This window comes from Lygodium microphyllum, chromosome 19 (genome assembly GCF_053477565.2).
Source record: "Lygodium microphyllum isolate KBCC chromosome 19, Lygodium_microphyllum_v1.1.10, whole genome shotgun sequence".
In the NCBI taxonomy this organism is placed as follows: domain Eukaryota; kingdom Viridiplantae; phylum Streptophyta; class Polypodiopsida; order Schizaeales; family Lygodiaceae; genus Lygodium; species Lygodium microphyllum.
This window is the reverse complement of record NC_141153.1, coordinates 106,341,744-106,358,029: the sequence shown is the minus strand read 5'-3', so window position 1 is coordinate 106,358,029 and position 16,286 is coordinate 106,341,744. Positions and strand designations below refer to the sequence as shown.

Here is a 16,286-nt window from a genome sequence, read left to right as displayed (position 1 = left end):
CAAGTCTTCAAACCAAATTTCCCCTTGGTTCGCTTAGGGACTGTTCTTCAACTGTGCTCCTTAGCTGACCAATTAGCCCGAAATGTTTGTTGGAATGGCCACTTCCTAAAATTACCCCAATTTCAGCAATTGAAAGTCAAGTTGCTAGGCCTTCAATTTTTGAGCACGCTTCTCAAGGTGGTTGTCAAACGCTAATTTTTGTCATAGATTAGGGTTTATAGGAAATATAAGTCAAAATCTCCACCTCCCATGACTGATTTTGCTGGAAATTGCTAAGCATGAGAATAGGTTGGAGGATGAGAGAGAAACTTCATACTTTCATCGCGAGAAAATGAAAGAAATCAACTTCTGCCTTGTCTAGACAACTATGAAAGTAGCCATGACAGCTGTCTCCATTGAGGGAATACCTTGAATATGATATTGCTTTCCTAAAACAACCCTCACATAGTTGTCATCTATTGTTGTAGTATCGTTTGGGCCTATAATATCTTCTGGGCATTTCAGTAGCTCTTGGAGGGTCTCTGATTGGCTAGAAATGGCATGTCATTTGTTGCAGTAGCAATGGCAACCTTCTCTCTCTCTCTCTCTCTCTCTCTCTCTCTCTCTCTCTCTCAGCTTGCACAAGGCCCAGCCTCAAAAACGTTTTTGCCATTTGCATGGGCAAGTTTTACCAAATGGCAGCCTTTCAAAACAATTTTCAGCATTACCCATCTTTATTGAATTAATTTTCAAAAGATTTAAGTTTGAAAATTAATTCAATAATCATTTGTGGCTTAGAAAAATAATGTGATTGGCCAACAATTAAATTGGTTAGGCCGATTTATCACCCAGTGATCTTGAGCAGTTGTTAGCATAGTAGCTAAGAAACGTGTTTCTTTGAATTTGAAACTTACGAAACGTTTTTGAGAGTAAAAAATGTGGGTTTTTTTTTTTGGTAAGTTGGAACCCAAAACACAAATTTTTTGACAAAAACTATTGGGCAATGTTAAACATGATGATGATGATGTGTAATGACTCGTGAGGGCTCAAGATTTTGGACGAGAGATTGATTTTTTTGTGATTTTGTTTAGTTATTGGACTTTGTTAATCCAGTATCTATTCTTGTCTTGAGAGTTAAATATTATACGACTTTAGTCTCATTTATGAGTTATTTATGATATATTATGATTCATTCTCGATTTTGACATTTTGTCAAATTGTTTTGAAATGAGAATCATGATGTTGCAACTTGACTCAGTTCATAATGTAGATAGGCTATTTACATGTTAATTTCAATTTTCTTTGCATGATATGTATGAATCATAACGCTTGAGTTCTAAACCATAGTATAGCTTGCCCAAAGACTAACTTTGATATAAGCGACAAGTTAATAATGGATCATGGATATGTAACGTATAATGTATTATTCTCAATTCACTTAAGCTCAATTGACCATTCTTTGTTTAAGAGAGAGTTCCATATAGGTTTAGAATCTCTTTCCCTAGCCAAAACTATTAAAAATCCCTATATAAAAAAATATGTGTTTCTTATTTTACCCCCTCTTGAAAGAAACTTATAAAACACGTTTTTGACGTTTCATTTCTAAATGTTTTTGACTTTTGTGGTTGATATGGTCGTTAGTGTCACCAGGTGGTGATCCTTTTTGCAGTTGCTTTCCTTGTTTACTTATATAAATAGTTTATTTTTCTTTTCTTTAGTTGTTGTTGCTTTTTATCCCCAAAGTTCTCTTGGATTAAGCCCGAATCTTTGCATGGCTAGAAGAGGCAGCCATTGGGACAAATTGGACTAATGGTTTGTTTGAGCTTTGGGACCGGATTGAATGGGCATTGAAGAATAGAATGCCAGTGGTTTGGGACTGTGTGCTTAGCCACAGGAGATGGTGTATGACAATGAGCCTAGCCAAGACAGAAGATGCATATGTGAGAATGCCCATGGAATAAAAGTCATTGTAATTGAGGCACATTACACTTTTTGATGTGGTTGCAATGATAAAAGTTACTTAGAACAACTTGAGGAATGCAGGGGTCAGCATCCCTAAAATTTAGGGAGTTACATGTATGCTGTGTGTCACAATTTGGGCACAAATTCCCAAAAGAGAGAGAGAGAGCATTAAAAAAAAACGTAATAGGCAGGAGGGCAGATGTGAGTGTGAAGTTTTCAGGGGCCGAGAGCAAATTGCTACAAGTACATCAGCTATGGAGAGTACTTCGTCTCTGACTCATGTACGGAGGTAGAGCTTGCTTCCTCTGGTCAACTCTCTCTCTATTCTCAGAGGAAATGCTTTGCATGATGGGCTGATTCCATTGAACATACAGTTTTGTGTTTTCTTTGCACTTCTGTTGAGGCAAGAGTCTCACTGTCCAGGTTCAAGAGCAGCTGATTGCTTCTCCAATGCAGGAGCTAAAGAATGTGATGACTACGCCACACAGGAACAGGGTTTTCAGCTCTGATTTAGTGCGGTTGTGGGACTGTTTTACTGCTGGAATGATACCAGGGTCAAAGGGTTTGTAGTCCAACTGGTATGGAACAGATCTGGAATGGAATAAGGCTAAGAATAGGTCAAGAAATAGGTGAAAAACAATAAATACAGAGTTCTGCAGATTGCAATTCTATACTTGAATTATTGAGTTATGCTCATAGAAAGTGTTTTCCTGCTTGGAATGATGTTGTGGATACGCTGTACTATCCTTATGCAGCTGAAATTTACTCAGAAAGGGATGTTGTTTTGGATATGCTATAATGTTCTTATGTAGCTGAAATTTACTTAGAAAAGATGAAAGCCAATTGTTCACGGGTTTTGTACTTTGGAACATTTTATTTTTTTTGTAACCTTTTATCTTTTAATTGATAAAGAAATACCGAGAGGGGCGCCGGTCTTTGAGGCCAATCTGGTGTTGAGCGAGGGAGTGAGGTCTCTATTTGTGTGTGTATGTGAAAAGATCAGGTATTAATTGAAAGGACTACCACTTTATGTGAGTCATAGACCGGTTTCAGTTAGTGTGGATCTAGAATAAATAAATAAATAAATAAATTAATGTCAATTCCCTAGTGTCATTAATGACACTAATGGTTGGTTATATGTTCTAGGTCTAGTTGTGACACTACATACCACCTAGTACCTATCAAACATAACTTAGTACAACTTTTGCCAATGTCACCCAGTGATCAACGGGGTTACTAAGGTCTCACTATCACTCAATTGACTTGCATTCACGTGTACCTCACATGTGTATAACTCAATAATGCCAATTCTAAGCATTAAAAGTGCATGTCATCATTGTGATCATAGAAACATGGAATGACCGTTCACATTAGGCAATGGAGATGTAACACCGCCAAGGAGTGTGGCACAAGCAAAAAGAAAAAACTAGAAAAAACGTCAATTTTTGGTCAGTAGGCCTGGGAACGGCCATTCCCTACAGGTCCCCTTGCCGTTCCCCGTTTGGAATGGCCGTTCCAGGCCTACTGACCAAAAATTGACGTTTTTTCTAGTTTTTTCTTTTTGCTTGTGCCACACTCCTTCTACCACATGTTTACACATCTCCATTGCCTAATGTGCATACACTAATCTTTTTTTTTTTTTTTCGTAAAAGGTAATTGTATTAATTACGAAAAAAGTACAAGATTACATGATTACACGAGTACAAGGGGCACGAGGGCCGTAGGCCAACTTGTGGGAAAACCCCGGACTAGGGTACTAAAAAGTTACACCAATCATGACAAGGACCCAGAGGCAATGGCCAAATGCCAGGAATACAAATCCTCCCGAGGGAGCAAGTCAGAGTGCGTGATGAGATCTAGCTGCCAATGCAAGAGCCCTTTAAGCCTTGCAATATGTCGCGGTACATTAGAAGCCGAGTCAAAGAGAAAAGCATTTCGGGTGGTCCAAATGTGCCAGAGAGAGAGAGAGAGAGAGAGAGAGAGAGAGAGAGAGAGAGAGATTAGTGTGGGCATACACTAATCTCTCTCTCTCTCTCTCTCTCTCTCTCTCTCAAGTTGAAGATTCAAAGTGTCAAGACAAGCCACAACAAGGCAATCACGAGTCCATGCAAAGTTCAAATTTGATGCATGATTAACTCTTGCAAATCACAATCAAATGTCAAGCTATCCTCAATTCCAAGGTGATCGTCCATTTATATTATCTAATTTCAAGGAAAATTGGGATAATTGGGGCAATTTGGAGCTATGGGGGTAATCGAGTTAATTTTGGGACATTTGGGTCAATTCGGAGCATTGAGGGGTATTGGGGCAATTTGAGGGATATTTGAGGCTTGAAATTCCCACGGCGAAACTAACAATTAATTAATTAATTGGGGGAATTTGGGTCATGTAGGGCATATTTGGGGCACTTAAGAAGTGCCGTTCCCTCCATTCCTGTTCCTTTACCTTCGACATTCCCCTCATTCCAGGGGATCCTATTCTCGTTCCTGTTCCCTGTTCTAGGTAATTATGATTGTGATACCTTGATATTTCTCGGGGGGAGGGGGGGGGCACTTGTAGCTACAGGCTTACAACAATTCACAGTGGATTGGAGATTGAGATACTCATGAGTCTACTATTGCATATTGCCATTCATGCATTTCATGGCTTAGCAAGAAACAAACTACAGTGGCTAGCTCGTCTTATGAGGCTCAGTATAGGTTAGTCTTCATAGCAACAATAGAATATGTATGGCTATGCAGATTGTTATTGGAGGGTCCTACAACCATTCTCTTGGACAGTTATAGTGCTATAGCAGTAACATGAAATCTTGTGTTTCATGCTTGCAATAAACATATTGAGATTCATTACCATTATGTCAGAGAGAGATCTTATGTAGGAGACATTCGCTTGATGTTGTTGAACTAAATATGCATTACATGTTGGATTAGCCTCTTAAATAGCCCTAGAAATGCTTCATTAATGAAAACCCTAAAATGGGGAGTGGTTCAAGAGAGTTTAAAACGGGGAGAGGTTCGAGGTCCCGAAATTTCTATAATGAGGTAACTTGCTCTCCATTCGGCCCAATCTCGTTTTTGTAGGTTTCAAATCCTCTAGCTTTGCTGCCCACACTCTGTTTGCGGAGGGCATCTCAGCCAAGGCTGCCCTACCTTGTCTACACCCATCCGGGGCCTATTTCCAACCTTCATCATACAATCCACACCTTCTACAATTGCTGTCCAGCCTTGATTATTGTTGCTGTTCATCCATTTGCTGTCAGCTGCCGCGTGGTACTCTATTGCTGTGTTCGTACTTCTTGGCTGTTGCCTTGTATAGTGGACTACAGAATTTCTTGTGTCTGCATCAGCAGACTGCCGTATAGGTTGCCATGTCATTATCCACATTAGCTTTTTACTGTAGGCTGCCACGTCATTAGATGTTGCTGTGTTGATTGTTTTTCTCCCTCATCTACGCATTAGACACTGATTTGTCACATCATCTACTGCGTTTGCTGCTATTTGACATCTTGACGGCTGCCTTGTTGCGTTTCGGGATCCGTCAAGAGTACCACACACTCTCTAGCGCATTACTTCTACCTTGGTCCTTGAGACACGAGAGTTTAGGGCACAATTTTCATTCTCTATACGGTTTGTTTGTTGTGTTAACAGAGTGTGCGAGGATCAAGACATGTTGTTATTTGAGCGGCGCTCGAGAGTAAGCCTCACTCACAACCCGATAACGAGACGTTAAGGAGTGCTAGTGAGTATAATTGATTTGTTAGATGCACAACACAACACCAATTGATTTGAATTCTCATACCTTGACAACCTTGAGCCAACACTCTGCACTTCAGCGTCCAACTTCTTGAACTTCACAACTAGCACGATAAGAGTGAGTTTACACTCCCGCATGCGACCCTCCACTCTCCTCTCTCACAAGTTACAAGAAGATTCTATGGGATAGGGAAAATTAATGCTTCACTCTTCCTCCTTATATAGGAATTTTTCTTCTACTCACACGTCTATGCTTTTTGGCTTTTCAAAAAGCCTAAGGCGTTTTAAGCCTTTTGCTTTCCTTAAACGTTAAAAGCCTAAGTCGTTAAGGTCAAAAGCCTTAAAACTTAAAATTAAGCTAATAGCTTAATAACTTTAAGGGCTAATAAGCTTTAAAAAAAAAAACGTTGTCCTTCTTTCTGGGAAACGCTGCTACCATGGCTCGTGTTTTACGCCATCATATTGCCTTGTAAAATATTGTCATCCTGGCCATAATTGACAATGGCCGTCGTATCGATGCGTTTTCTTGTGGACTATGCCATTTTATGCTTACGATAGGATAGTTGCCAATCAGGCTTGTGTATTTAAACAATCGCCATTGTTACTCGACATCAATAGCAGCCGCCGTTATGATCTGTCAACTACTCCCAAATTGTCATACTTGCATTTGTAAAATTGTTGCCAATTCTGCATATGCTACATGCCATCTCTGCTAAATAGGCCGCTTCTTGCCTTATCATCGAGAATCAGTCGCCACTCATTGCTTGTAATGTTGCCACCCAATTAGGCTACCAATCCATGTGTCATGAGAACACTGTGATCTCAGAATATGCCATTCTCGCATTGAGCAAGCTGTGATCAATAATGGCCTTATTATCTCCTTGTTTGGAAGAAATGTTGTCGACTTGCCATTATTGCTTCCAAATAAGATCGTCATGGCCCATCTTGAATATGCCGTCCATGTGTTAACGCAATGCCATATTTGCCTCTTTGTTAGCATCGGCACTTTTCCATAAAAATATGCTATTATCCCGTATTGGGCAAATGCCGTCATCCAGCCCTTGATAAACGTCAAAATATTCACTTAATTAATGGCAACTATCAATCAAGCCGCCATGCCTGTTCTTGGAATATGCTGCCATCATTGTCTACAAATTTACCCACCTGCTATATTAGTTGAGACTGCTCTTCACACGTATTTCCCCATTCATAGATTGCTGTGAAGAGACACCTAATGCATGTCTTGCTTTGACAAATCCTTTGAAAGCTCTCCTTTGTCATTGAATGGCTTTTTTCAATGAAATTTTATTGGCACCTTCATGGAAATAGCTATCATTAGCATGCTTCCAAGTTTTTTTCAAAGAATATACCAATGTGTGAGGAATCAAATCCATGAACAAACTTCTCCATATGTTGTACAAGTATTGCACATTCATATTTGTTTGCAAATCCTTCAATTACCAAGTACCCTTCTCATTGTAGACAATGTTTTTCTCATAGTTGTGTCCTCCCAATGACATCGGATGTCAATTTCAACTCGACGAAACATGCCAAACTTCTAACTCAATTAGGCCTCATAAAATCATCGCATAACCTATCTCGAAATTCTGTTTGTGATTCACAATATCCAAGACCAATCAACAATAGTGTTGATCTCTTAAAACACATCCTATTCCAAGTAGGACTCATCACTTGAAAGCCATGTTTCTTGATCCATCTTTGCATCACCATATAAAGCCACCCTGATATGCTCCTCAAGTCTTCAATGACTAATATTTACTTTATATGTACTTGGCTTTGTTCATGCAATGTGCCCTAGCAAGAATATGCTTTAAAATAGAACTTCGTGCTCAATCATCCACATGATTTGAAGAAGACATGCAATATCAAATCCATGCTATGCAACCAATCAATCAATCAATGCTCACACAAAAATATGGATGCACTTGAAGAAATTGTGCTTAGTCTATCTACATGTGCTCGTGCGTCATGCGAAGTGCAAACAAAGTTCCTTGTTATTTTAAGTTTCCATATCCTCACCTCTCAACGCTCATCAAAAGAAATATCAATCTTCGCTCCACCCACCCAAAAGCTCAGTGACACTCGAGAAAAATAATGGTCCTCAAGATGTTGACCAAGAAACAACCCATCTCACTATTGGCGGTGTCCTTCATGACCCTCAAACTCACCCAACCACCTTTCCCACTCAACCAGAGGTTCCTAACTTAGTGATGAACATCCCAACTCTCGTGCGTGCAAGAAACAATGCGTGCTCAATGAAAGGTGCTCTCTCAAGTGCGCGTGCAACTAAGATTTACCGCATATAGCTGCAACAGGCCTCATGCCATGCAAGTGCTCAGCGATGGTGCAAAACGTGTATAAACCCAACCCATGGCATGGAAGTATTTTAAAAAATGAGGAGACGATCCTCGAGTGCAGTGCAATCAGACAAGTGGTAGTGCTCGTGAACCCATAATCCTTGTGATGTGTAATGCTTTTGCCAGGATATGCCATGTACTTGCTAACCACTCCTACTGCAAATGCAATGTCAGGATGTGTAGCAACCATAGCATACATCAAGCTACCAATAGCTGAAGTATAAGGAATCTTGGCTATCTCAGCCTTTCCATCATCAGACGTAGGGCTGTCATCCACACTAAGTTTCATATATGGAGGCAACAGTACACCAATGACTTTTTCCCCCTTCGTATCGAAACGTTGTAAAACCTTAGTAACATACTCTTGCTGTGACAGATAGAGAAGACCTTGCGATCTATCCTTGAGCATACGCATGCTAAGAATATGATTGGCCTCACCAAGATCCTTTATATCAAAGCTACTGTGTAGGCTTTGTTTCAAGGAGTCCAAAGCATGAGCATCCCTGCTTGCAATCAGCATGTATTCTACATACAAAACAAAGAGAATAAGGCTGCCATCTGCCTTCTTGGTGTATAAGTAGTGATTAACTTGAGATCTATGGAATCCCTAAGATTGTATGAATGTATCAAATTTATGATACCATTCTCGTGGTGCCTATTTCAGCCCATATAAACTCTTGTTGAGTTTACATACCATGTGCTCTTTCCCTTTCGCAACAAAACCCTAAGGCTGTTGCATATAGATCTCTGCATGCAGATCACCACGTAAGAAAGCTATTTTTACATCCATTTATATGAGTTCCATATCTTCAGATGCAACTAAGCCTAAAATGGTTCACAAAGTAGTCATTTTGACCAGAGGAGAAAAAATTTCATCAAAATCAATTCCATGTTTTTGCTTGTACCCTTTAGCAACCATTCGTACTTTGTACCTTGGCAAAGAACCACAAGTGACTTTCATTTTGTAAACCCATTTTTATGGTAGCAATTTCTGCCCTTTAGGCAAATGTATCAAATCCCAAGTGCCATTTTTCATGAGAGATTCTATCTTTGACAGCATAGCCTTATGTCATTTCTTGCTGTCTTTTCTGTCCATTGCTTCCTTGAAGCATAACGGCTCACCACAGTGTGTCAACATGACATAATCAACCACATAATTGACACTAGGAACAAACCTATCTAGCTGTCTTTGCATTCTGGTCGACCTACGGATCCAATGATTAAGATTTACTAGTTGTTTAGTCTGCAAATATGCATTAACAGCTTGCTGTTCTGTAGGTTTAGCATGCACAGTTGGTTTTGGTTTTTCCAAAGGCATCTATTCTTGCTGCAATTGTGGTACATCATGGCCAATATATTGCTGATCATTTTTAGCATCATTCCCTGCATTTTCAAGGCCATTTACAACAAGTATTTGTTGTTGTCCAGCGGGCATTCTTTGTTGTCCTATCGGTATATCTTCTTGGAATGCAACCCTTTTGATTTTCTTAGTCTTTTTAGGTTGCTTGTGCATGCGATCTTCTCGGAAGATAATGTCATTGCTGTGTTCAATTTTTCCTTTTTCGGGATCCCTAATCTTTACCCCATTCATAGTACGGGGGAGTTTCGAAAACGGAAAAACTGGAGTTTCGGAGTTTCGGCCAAATTTTGAAAACAGAGAAACGGCGTTTCGGATTGTACTCTAAAAAAAATACAGTAATATGTGGGTATGTAAACATATCAATGTCTACAATAACATGTATTCAAATTTCATACAAAACTTTGAGTCTTCATGTCATATGATTAAAATCATGATTAATTACACATTTCACGAGTCACGAGTCACAAGTGAAGATTAAGGAGTCAAGACTGAGGACTCAATGGTTGAAACTTAAGATAGCTTAATATAATTAAGACTCAATTTTCAAAATATAAGGTAACAAAATGAATTAGAATTTATGACTCATGAATAATATATGATCTAAACTTTAAAGAGCAGTGAAGAGTGACATTAAGAACAATGGAACAAGAATCAAGATGCGTAATAAGTGGGATCAAGATACAATGATAGTAACTTTGTCGTGTGAATAATCTATTATCTGTCAAAACTCCAAAGTCCAGTGAGGCTATAAGTATCAACATCAATGAACAACCGACAACTCTAGTCTGGACTCTGCACTGCTAGCAGCTAAACTGACTCCTCTATATCACGAGTCATCTAGACTCAGAGGATCTGTGCACCATCTCCTCGTCCGACTTCGAGGTCCTTGATTGAGAAGTTGATGAAGCAGTCTCAGCCTCATCCTCAGACTCTGGTTCTAACTCTGCCTGTGATGCACGACTACGTGTGGCCCTTACTCTAACCCTCCTCTGTGCACGAGTCTCATGCACCGGTGCCGATAGCTCCTCATAGAGTATGGAGTAGATATCTGGCTCCTCCTGTGGTATCTGCGGAATGTCACGTACCTTCTCTATATCAATCTTGTCAACATTCACCTGTAAAGTTGAACGAGACAAAGATATATCATATGAGAGGAGATTCAATATGTTCAATGTTCAAACTTCATACATATCACAATTTACAATCCAACTTCCAAGCAAATTAGCAATGTCAAGTATCAAGAACTCAAGGTTAAAAAGTTAATTATACATAGTACTAATCATTATCAATTTACCTGTGAAGGCTCAGGGGACAGAGTGGTCCTCTCAAGAAGCTGGAGATTACAATGGCAAAACACTAAATGCTCCAACCGGGTAGTTGTGAGCTTGTTTTGGTGTGGAAGAGGGTCCATGTGCTCTAGTTCCTCTCAGCAGGCCTTGAACTACAATCTTGCGAGAGGATCCGAATGGCAATGCGTTTCTATTCAAATTTAAAAGATTAAGGTTAATTAATTGGCAATTGCTAATATGCATGCCGCAAAATCAACATTTGAGTGAGCAATAGATTACAGAACTTGTTACCTAGGTTGCATAATGCATTAGATAATCAAGATTCAAAATATAAAAGTCACCAGTCACATACCAAAGTAGGAGCACAATCGCTGTTTTTCTCCCACTAAGAGACAGGCCGAAGCTGTGTCTCTTGAAGCCTAGTTGTGGGTCGGCCAAAATGAAGAGAATGATTACGGAATGCCAGCAAATCATCCTCTACTTTTCTCATCATATTTATATCATCCCCTGTGAGGCGCCTCATGTACTCCATGAAGCCCTCCTCTAACTCCTCGCTAGTGTACTGCTCCTCGCTACGCCAAAGGGGATGCAAGATATGTGCGACAACATGGATTGGTTTATGGAATCAATCCCATCGTGCATTCCAGATTGTACGAATCTCATCAACCCTATAGATAAAATATGTTAAAAACTTAGATATTAGAATAATGATCAATCATCAGGGAGTCATTAATACCAAATAATTACACGTGTAAAAGTTAAACAAAAACTTACTTGTCTTGGGGCAAAAAGCTATTGCGAAGTAAGACCTCACCAATTTTATCCATATACTCGTATAGAAGCCCCAAAGTACTCCCCTCCAGCAAGAGCCTTTGAAGACTCTCTCTCACTTCATGTGAGCCATTCCTGGCATGCAATGGTTCGTATCAAATTTGGACGGACCCGTATCAACCTCTCCAATACAATAAACATATAAGCAAATCGAGTGGTGGAGGGCTTCAATAGCTCAAGTGTGCTATTGGCTCGAAACATGCTTGTGACGGATGGCCTCTTCTTCACAAATCTTACCATGCTTGTTGCCGTCTTGAAAATGTCATCCACCCAAGATATTTGCCCAACATATTCAATAAGCAAGTCAAGGCAATGGGATGCACATGGAGTCCATACTATGCTAGGAAACTCCTCCTTAAGCATACGTCCCATAGACACACAATTGCTTCCATTATCTGTCACCACCTGCACCACATTTTGGACTTCTATGTCCATGATGACTTGTCGCATGTGCTCCCAAATGAAAGCTCGTGTGATGGTGAGACCTGAGGCAGAGGCATCGATGGCCTTAATGAACATGGTGCCTTTACATAAAGACACCAAAACATTGTAAACATTCCTTTGGCGCATATCTGATCATCCATCGCATAATATTGTGCATCCATATTTCACCCATGTCTCCTTCAAGGGCTCCAATTGAGCCTCTATGGATGCTTTCTCCTTTCGAAGCTCCCGTGTGCGTAATGTATCTGCGGATGGACCTTCTCACTCACACCCTATGCGGCTTACTGCCCTGATTGTCTTCTTCCATTGATGTGTAGTGGCCACATTGAAAGGGATAGCACACCGAATAAATAAGCGTGTGAGTTCCCTAGTTGCCTCTACAATTGCCTGCCTCTGAAGTCCTGCATGGACACTTGTACCATGCAAGGAGCCCTTTTGCCCACTACCACTAGATGACAACGGGGTTCTTTTTGCACTTGGATCTGATACGGATATGGATGCATTTCTTTTTGATGGGCCACTGACATCTCCAATTTGGCTAGCGCCACTAAGTCCACTAGCCTCTCTTTGCCCCACTTGCTTCATTAGCCCCATGTGGTGTTGATTCATCCTCTTCTAGCTCAATACCCATATGCTTTCGGCGCCAAAGATAGAGACTTACTGTTACTTCTGCCGGCATATTTTTGCAAGGTCCGATGTCTTTGTTGGGAACGCAAGCCAAGTGGTCTTTCACGCCCGTTACGCTCCCTGATTTCTCCAATCCACAATAGTTGCACCGCCACTTCTTTGATCTGCCGGAGCCCTTGTATCCCTTGATTGGAGTGACGTGCCTCCAATATGGGTCCGGCGCCATGATATGATTAGCCTTTAGGAGTCAGGACCTAGGTAATGGATTAAAGGAGGAGGAGAAGAAGAAAGAAGAAGAAGGAGAAGGAGAAGGAGAAGGAGAAGGAGAAGAAGGAGAAGTCTGAAGGAGAAGGAGAATAAGAAAAGCTTAGAGGAAGAGGAAGAGGAAGAGGAAGAGGAGGCGGGAGGTGGCTGCTGCAGGTCCGAGGTGGGGAAGTGTGACATTGCATGTATTGGCAGTGTGTAGTTGCAGTTTCAGCATGGTTCTGTCTTCACACTTCAGCATGTACGGCATGTACCTCAGCTCAAAAAGAGCTTGATTTGCATAGGGCAACTAGATGACGATGGTTTTCATACCACCTTTGGTAATGGCGTGACCATGCTATTGCCGTGACCGAGCAGCCAAGTGTTTCTTTGTGGCATGGCCGGTTGGGACACATGAGTCAAATAGGAATGAAAGTGCTTTCTCGTTTGGGTTACTTGCCTTGTCTTTGTTATATTGATTTTGAGCATTGTGATCATCGTGTTTATGGTAAACATGCACAGACGTCTCATAATAGTCTCTTTCACTAAAATCTTCTCCTCTACAGTTAGTACATTCAGATGTATGTCCGATACTAGGGTTATCTTTAGGGGGAAAGAAATACTTTGTCACCTTTGTCGATGATGCTACACAGAAGGTGTGGGTTTACTCTATTCGTAGCAAGGATGAAGTGCTTGACAAGTTTAAAAAATTCTTGGCATTGGTTGAAAATTAGATAGGTAAGACACTTAAGTGTCTTTGCTCTGGCAATGGTGGGGAATATGTGTCCAAGGCCTTTCAGGCATTTTGTGATAGCAAAGGGATAAAGAGGGAGCTCACTGTCCCTCATAATCCACTCCAAAATGGAGTTGCAGAGTGTATGAATCGGACCATACAGGATAAAGTCCGTACAATGCTATCTCATGCTGCATTACCCCATGGTTTTTGGACAGAGGCTGTTATGATAGCCGTATATTTAATTAATGGGTCACCAAATAGGTCTTTTGGTGGGGGGGGGGATGGAGTTCCCCAAGAAGCTTGGTCGGGCAAGCCACCTTCATATGCTCGCTTGAAAGTGTTTGGCTGTGAGGCTTTTGTGCACATTCATAAAGAAAAATGTAGCAAACTTGAGCCAAAGTCCTGTAAATGCATTTTCCTAGGATATGGTGACGAGGGTGAAATGGGGTATAGATTATGGGATCTCGAGAAAAGGAAAGTAGTACGCAGCAATGATGTTATCTTCCAGACGCATGCATAAATAGCTCGTAAAGACTGAGGAGATCCGTAGGGTTGTATTCCGGGAAGAAATACCTTTTGAACAGCAAAATGTGCCCATTGTATAGCAGCAAATACTTGCTGTAAATGAACTTGTAAATGCAGAAAATAATGTTGGAAATGATCAGCCAGCTATTACCCATGATAATGAGCCACTACATGTGCAGGAATAGCCAGGACAGCAAGTTATTAATGCTGATTTGCAAGCTGAAAAGCCAGGACAGCAAGCTGAAAATACTCAACAGCTAGTAAACAATGATCATTGGGTTAGGAGATCGTCTAGGGCTACTAGGCAACCTGATAGATTCATTCATGGTGCAAACAATGTGGCTAATTATGTCATGTTGACAGACTGTGGTGAATTGTCTTGCTTTAAGGAAGCAATTGACAGACAGGACAACAAGAAATGGTATAAAGCCATGTTGTTAGAGATGGAATCTCTTGAGAAATATGGCACTTGGGACTTGGTGCAGTTGCCTGAAGAAAAAAAAACCCTTCTATGTAAATGGGTTTACGAGATAAAGGTCACTTCTGGTTCCTCGCCAAAGTACAAAGTAAGATTGGTTGCGAAGGGGTACAAGCAGAAACATGGAATTGACTTTGATAAGATTTTCTCTCCTGTAGTCAAGATGACTACATTGAGAACCATTTTGGGCTTGGTTGTAGTTGAAGATATGGAGCTCATATAGATGGATGTAAAGACTGCATTCTTACATTGGTGATTTGTATGAAGACATATATATGTAGCAGCTTGAAGGATTTGTGGAAAAAGGAAAAGAGAAGATGATATGTAAACTCAAAAGGAGTTTATATGGGTTGAAACAAGCACCAAGAGAATGGTATCATAAGTTTGGTACATTTATGCAGTCTCAAGGTTTCCATAGAAGTCAAGTGGATCACTGCTTGTACACCAAGAAGGCAACAGATGACAGCCTAATTATCTTGGTTTTGTATGTAGATGACATGTTGATTGCTGGCAGGGATACTCATGCCTTGGACTCATTGAAGCAAAGTCTTCATGGCAGTTTTGACATGAAGGATCTTGGTGATGCAAATCACATTCTTGGCATGCGAATACTCAGAGATAGGTCGAAAGGATTGCTCTATCTATCTCAACAGGAGTATATCTCCAAGGTTTTGCAGCGTTTCAATATGGAGGGGGGGGGGGGGGGGAACAATTGGGGTTCCATTGTCGCCATATGTGAAACTCAGTGCAGAGGACAACCCTACATCTGATGATGAGACGGTTGAAATGGCCAAGATACCATATGCTTCAATTGTTGGTAGTTTGATGTATGCTATGGTTGCTATACATCTTGACATTGCCTTTGCAGTGGGAGTGGTTAGCAAATGCATGGCAAACCCTGGTAAAAAGCATTGGGAAGCAGTGAAAGGTATTATGAGATACCACAGAGGCACAAAGGAGTTATGCATTTGCTTTGGAAAGCAGAAGGCATTTGTCGTTGGCTTTACGAATGCAGACTATGCTGGTCTGGGTATGTGTTTACCTTCACAGGAGAAGCAGTCTCTTGGATATCCAGACTACAAAAGTGTGTTGCATTTTCTACTACAAAGGCAGAGTATGTGGCTGCCACTGAGGCATGCAAGGAGGCTTTATGGAAGACGAAGCATATACAGGTGAAGTATCACTTCATTAGAGATGTACTTGACAACAAGAGAATTGAGCTTGTCAAAGTGCATATAGATGATAATCCTGCAGACCTTTTCATGAAGGGTCTTCCTGCAGAGCAGTTTGCTCATTGTCGACAGATGATGGAAGTTGGATAGATATATGTATTTCAGCTTTGTACATACCTAGTAGGGCTCTGCCAAGGGAACACTTGACGAGGTGGAGAGGAAGGTGAGATGGATGCATGAAGTGCAACGTGATAGGAACTTGTAGACCAATCAACTAGTCTCTCAGGGGTAGTGAAAGAGACTGTCTGCTGAGGTTGTGCTCGGGCCACATGTCCAGTAGCAATAATGGGTGTTGAAGAAGTAGATGAAGCAAGAGTAGAAGGCGTAGCCCCAGTGGATTGTGCAGTCGCAGCGGTCTGCTGAGGCTTTTTAGATGGAAGATCTTGGGTCTTGGAGCAACACTCCTTGTCGACATAACTTGCTCTCTGGCAGTGTGTGCAAAATTGGTTT

The 16,286-nt window shown here is 40.9% G+C and overlaps 1 protein-coding gene and 1 pseudogene across 1 annotated transcript in view; one reads left to right on the top strand and one right to left on the bottom strand.

Moving 5' to 3' along the window:
- LOC148020246 (ERAD-associated E3 ubiquitin-protein ligase component HRD3A-like) overlaps nucleotides 1-16,286 on the top strand; it is a 29,916-nt gene that overhangs the window by 8,957 nt on the left and 4,673 nt on the right. The gene's annotated exons all lie outside the window — the stretch shown is intronic.
- LOC148020247 (uncharacterized) lies at nucleotides 10,265-12,848 on the bottom strand (annotated as a pseudogene).